The sequence below is a fragment of the Monopterus albus genome, unplaced genomic scaffold (genome assembly GCF_001952655.1).
Source record: "Monopterus albus unplaced genomic scaffold, M_albus_1.0 scaffold45.1, whole genome shotgun sequence".
NCBI lineage: Eukaryota > Metazoa > Chordata > Actinopteri > Synbranchiformes > Synbranchidae > Monopterus > Monopterus albus.
The window spans coordinates 1,320,437-1,327,087 of NW_018127925.1; positions in this window are offsets into that span (position 1 = coordinate 1,320,437).

Consider the following 6,651-nt stretch of genomic DNA (forward strand, 5'->3'; position numbering starts at 1 on the left):
ACACTAGAAATGTAAATTTAAGTTTGATGACAAATCATGTAGTCAGCTCCAGCTACCTGCCTGAGCACAGTAGGAAAACTGAACTGTGACAACCTCAAGTCTCTGAAAGAAAGAACAGCTGAAGCACAGTGCATATTATGTTCATACAGAAATATTCCTTTACTCCCCTTAATCAGACCACTTTGATAATAACTGCAATGACTTCAACACCTGCACCACTTCCTCACAGAAAACTAATCATTCCCTGGCTGGTGGAACATGGTGCTGCTCTCTCTAGTGTAGCTGTAGCATGTCATGCATTGCTAACTGAGTGCTGGGATCTCAGTGGGGGCCATGGGAAATAGGCTGAGATTATTTATAGGAGGTGGAGGGGTTGGTAGGGGCCACTTCTGTGAGGCTTTAGAGGAATGTTTAAGGTCGCCCCCTGACCAAAACTTCTACAGAGGGCTGAGGCTAGAGGTTGGGAGGCTAGCTCGGGCTGACGTGGGACATCTGCAGACAACCAATTGGCAGGAGGGTTTGGTGAGCAGGCCCAGCAGGGACAGGAAGGAAGCAGTGAGTACAGGAAGTTAGGATGTCAGAGGAGGACCAAATAGGGCAATTCTGCAAGCCATTTTAAGGCTATTCATTTACAAAAATTAGGCAAAGACTATTATATTCAGCTATAGTCTGAAAGCAGATCTCGTTTCTCTAGTAATCCCATAACTGTAAATAATACATGCAGATACATAATCTGCACTCTGTGTGTTTCTCAGCAGCATTTGGTAAAAGTATTTTGGTATTAAGTATTTCTTGTGTAACTCATGATGTAATGGATAATAAGGAGAAGGATAATCCCCTTTATTTGGCTAAGCATGTTACACACACAAGGAATTTGTTTCCAGTACAGAACCGAGGCAGCCATTTGCGGCACCAACTCATACTGATGGCTCTAACCATCTGGAGCAATTTGGGGGTTCAGTGTCTTGCCCAAGGACACTTTGACATGTGGACTGCAGGCACCGAGATTTGAACCTCCTGCCCTCCGGTTGGGAGATGACCGCTCTACCCACTGAACCACAGTCGCCCCAAAACTGCTGCCTCGTGTGAGGTACTGCATGGATCAATTGATGGCCCATAGGCCACATCCACCCAACAAAGCCTTCTGTCCGGCCCACAGTATATTAATGAAATCAGAAAATATAAGGATGGAAAAAAATGCATTCTGGTATTTAGAATATCTAGAATTTTTTTCTTTCAAAACCCCATAAACAATTTAGATGGATTAGATTAGGAATGTTTTACTGACCCCATTATGTGCGTTCAAACATGTTATAAAGCCATCTGTCAGTTTATTATTAGCAAGTAGCCCACACAACCCATGAGTCAGGTGTAGGCTTCCTCACTCATAAAGCTGTACATGCTTTGCAGGTTGTGCAATGAACAGCAATAGCCTAGGATTGGTTTTAGGCACCGTGTAAAATGCAGGGGGCCTTGGGGTGTTTTTAAAATAATAGCATAAAAAATAATTACTGTGTTTATTATGTTGTATCAAAAGTGATCTGCCACCAGAAATGGACTACAGCAGCTAAATGCAACACCCACTTTATCTCCACCTACAGCTGCTTCTGTTAAGATGAAACCATCATAAAATACAAAAACAGACACATGGTAGTAGCAAATGTATGTCTTTGTGAAACTTGATCATTTGGAGTAACTGAACAGCGAGTGACAGCAGCACACAGTCAAGTCGCACTGAATATATCCACAGTCAATAATGCCTGTATCATGCATGATCAGGATATCCACAGAGCCCCCCCCCAATAAGAAACGCAGTATATATTGGATATATATATATATGCTCATCCAAACAAAGAGCAGATACTGTATGTGGCTTGACACGGCATTTCCACTGTATTTGCTCAGGTTAAGCAGTGGCTGGCCCAACTGGCTTATAATGGCAGAGCGGGGTCTGCTCAGTTGTCCAACCACTGACACTGTTCTACCAAGACTGTCAAACAAAAGAAGAACACACTACTAACACCCCCAAGGAGTCAATGACTATATTATCACCAGCACCAATACCAGCTCTGTGTGGGTATGGGAGTGAATAGGTCTATTCTATAAAAGTCTCTCAGTAAGCCATGACAGCGAGCCAACATGCATAATACAACACTGGAGCTAAGTAAAACTTAGCTTGATTCATGATTGTTTATCCCAGTTTGACACAACAAAATGTCTTCCATTAAAAGTGACATTAGTTTGCATTATATTATATTGTATGGGGTGTCTAATAATTTTGTACCTTGTAAATGAGGTCAAGGAAATAGAATAAACTCATGAATAAATAAAAATGTGATAGTGTTTCTTTCTATAATTTGTTGGACACACCTCACACCCCTGTGATGGGATTAGATGCAGCTGAAACAAAGTACATTTACTTTATAATATCATTTATTTTACAGGGAAAAACTCTTATAATGCTCTCACACATGATGACGTCTATGTTCGCAACAAATCCCCCTTTAAGTGCTCATCTTTCGCTTCCTCTTTATGGTGTCTTATTGCAGTCTCGTACTCTGTGAAGCGTTACAACATTGCTCCCTAACCCGATTGTTTACCCTTCCCTCAAAATGAAAAAGCCCAGAGGGCTGTTTGTCAAACCCACAGGCCACAACCCCACTGCTACAGTATCTACATCACCACCGTGCCATCACACAGTGAAAGGACACACACACACACACACACACACACACACTTCACCCAGTGCAGTGCAACAATGGGTCAGGTTTCACTGACGAATGACACGCCAGCCTCTCTCACTGAAGGGCTCGCAGAGTAGAGTGGCACTATTGTTGGTGTGTGGACTCAACAAAATAATGTAATTCATAATGGAATCTAATGAAAACTATCTGATACTGTATGATGATAAAGAATATAACTATGTCTACTGTATGTGGAAAAAAAAGAGGAAGAACTTGGAAGTACAGTATCCTTCATTCATGCCAAGTGTGTGAACAGTGACATGAACCTATTGTGAATAAATGTCATCAGATCATGTCTCACACCCGTCATTTAACATTCACTTGGCTTATTTACTTGCAAAGTTCTGTTAACAATAACATGCATATGTGTTTCTTCAACAATGAAATGCCAATCAATGGACAGACATATCTGCATGTCAAGTCAAAGTGTTTGTCATATGCACAGTTAGGAAACGTGTTTCCCTGTACAATGAAATTCTTACTTTGCCGTCCACATGAATGCCACTTAATACAAGTGAAATATAAAGTAGATGAATAAGTAACACAAAATCTAAGGCACTTTAAGCAGCAAATGCAGAGATATAATAAAAATATAAAAATGTTCTGCCAGTAACAAATGAATGCAATAAGTGTGCAGTGACAGTAGATGAGTAAAACAGACAACTACAGGGGAAACAGAGAAAAACTGGCAGCCACTGCAGCATCTATCTGGCTAATGGACTAATATAGACTGCCTGTGCCTTGGCTTCAGTGGCAAGCAGCAGTCAAAGGCACAGAAAACTAATAGCTAGTTGAGTAAAAGCCACAGAGGAATGCACCACAGCGAATGTTTGTGTTGGCTGGCAACCGTGTCAAGGGAGACAACCGTGCCCTCCTCTATGTTACCTTACCCTGTTCACAGCTGGCACTGCCCATGAACAGCTACATCATAATGTGCCTAAATGTGTGTGTTTATGAGTGCATACGTGAGAGGTTAGGCAGCATTTTTAAACTAACAAAAGGAAGCCACAGTCACCCTTCTTGCTCTACCACATCCCAGAGTCCTGCGTGGTTTGTGGCCATGGGGTGTGGAGCTCAGGGGAAGGGCACTTCACTTATGTCAACCTGGTCTGAATGAAGGCTTTCAACACAACCATTGTAATTAATCAGGATTACACAATAGTTCTGGCTTGAAGGGTAGGAACCTTATGTAGACATCTGCTCATTTAATCACATACCCAGTGAGAGAGGTGCCAAACCATCATGAGCAACTAGTAAATGTGGACACCTAGATGAGAGCCAGCAGCAGCATCTGGGCCTTAGATCCTCTATGAGCATACACTACAGCTGTGTTACAGTAGGCCTGGAATGCTGCTGAGGAAGGAACCAGGGTCTGTCACACCCATACAGACCCACTCCTCTCCACCCGTCTGTGAACTGTTTGGGCTTGAAAACAAACATGCTCCCCTTTCATCCCCACTCAGCCACACCAAACACAGCTGTGAGCCTTTGGGATGAGATGGGGCGGAGGAGTTAAGAGGAGGGATGGGGGCAGTTTTGACACTGAGGTGACAGGCACTGTCTACTGGAAAGGTCATAACAGATGACCACCATCACTTTGAAACTGTAACATGCTTCAGGAGACCTGCTAGCTCTGCTGAAGCAGAAATAGCAACTATAACCACTAAAATGCAAAGAGTTAAAGTTACACCACACCAGCAGGTGCACAAACAAACCTAACACACAGCCCATGCTCAGTTTTTACAAAGAACAAGAAAATCTGGACTTAGTGAATGTACCTAGTGTCAGGCAGGTATTTCTCTGTGGTGTTTATTAAAACCCTGAAGCACGAAAGCACAGAGAAGACAGACAAGATCAGAGTAACACTTTTTGGCTAGGAAGCATTGATCACATATGTAATTATAAAGTATTCCACATTCAGACTGAACAGCAGGTCTGTGCTCCCAGTAGTTTAAAATGCTAAAATTTCATGGTCCATTCCACATTTTTAAAACAAATGTACAAACTCCCAGGAACAAAAAAACAGCACAAGGGTTCAAATGGGTTGACATCAGCAAACCACGGTGCCCTCATTTGGGTGAGATAATCGAGTCTAAATCTACCTTCACCAATTACCCACTTCATTTTCAGCAGTAGGATTGAGGAAAACTGGTTTCTTACCTCATCATCTGAGCAGAGGACGGATGATTGATTTTCAAAAATCCACATCCAGACACATAGGAGAGGAACAGAAACACATTATCAACACTTTGAACAAAATATGACATAAAAATAACAGCACTGTGCAGTATGTAAAATTACACTGGCTTCCAAGTTCATATTCATATAGCAAATAATGTGCTGTTAATGCTGACATGATGAAATGTTATCTAAACTTTTTGTTGTACTTATAAAGTATTTAAATCTGCCATTAACTGAGATTTAATAATAATAACCACCTTAATTGTCCAAGTATGTTACACACACAAGGAATTTGTTTCCAGTACAGAACTGAGGCAGCCATCTGCGGCGCCAACTCAACTGATGGCTCTAACCATCAGGCGCAATGGGGGGGTTCAGTGTCTTGCCCAAGGACACTTCGACATGTGGACTGCAGGCACCGAGATTCGAACCTTCAACCTTCCAGTTGGGAGACAACTGCTCTACCCACTGAACCACAGTCGCCTCCAGCACTAACTAAATCAAGTCTAGAAGTACTTTCTCCCTGCTGTACCAATCCCCAACCGCAGCCCTACTCTGCTATCCTCAGCTCTTGGGTTTATTTCTTGCCCTCTGTGGCCACTATTGTTAAACCCTGCCCTTCGTCCACACCCCTGCTGATCCGAGGTTATAAGAGGCATTAGTCAAACCAGTATGGCTCATTTCAAAGACAGACCATGGAGGCTCCCCGTACAGGTACAACCCAGGATGGGAGCGGACCTGTTAGACCCAGGAGGCGGCATTCTATAGCACAGAAAGAGTGCAACAAAGAACAAGGTAAAACCAGGGTTAACACCAGTTTGGCATGTCAGAGATGGAGAGCATCAAAAGCATCCAAAGGCAGGAGTGTCATACACTTGGTAACAAAAATGGCTCCCATGTCAAAGCCTGGCACTTTCAGATCAGTCTCTCCAGTAATTAGCCAAAGAGCAGATGCTGGTCAAATTATTCATGATGTTTGCCATTTACTGATGCTTGCCGTTCATAAGAAGCAAAGTCATTTTCTTTTACTCCAAGCTGCCTGTCCTGGGAAACACTGGCAGTGTTACAAATACTGATTCATTACTTTAAACTCAGGACCATCACTGCCTTTGAGCTCACAGAGCACACTGTGCTGAGAGGGAGGTCACGAGACTGAAATATCATTATAGCTTCTGCCATCATTTACAACCACTTCAAGAACAGCAGTAATGTTACAGCTGACAGGCAGTGCTTTAGTAGTCCCAGCATATGGACAATTTATAATATATGAGCCAAATATTACTGCTTATAGTGCTCCTTAAAACAAAACCGGCATTAGTATCACTCCAGATTCACTGTGGCAGGATGATGTGCATATAAAACTCCTAAGCACTGTTGACATAGCAAACAAATAAACACATAAACATCCACAACAGAGTGATGCAGAACATGTGATCAAAGAAAGGAGATCTCATCGGCCGCTGTTCATCCGGGGGCTTGAGGTGGAGAGGGTGAGCAGCTTCAAATACCTGGGTGTCCACATCAGTGAGGACCTCACTTGGACACTTAACACCACACAGCTGGTCAAGAAGGCCCAACGGCGGCTGTACTTCCTGAGGAGGCTACTGCACAAAACCAAATGACTGTGGGGGCGAAAGACAAAAAGTGAGACAAGCTGAGGCCATGGTGTATTGGTCTGGATGTGGATAACACCTTTATAAATTTAGTTAGAATGTGAATGAACTTA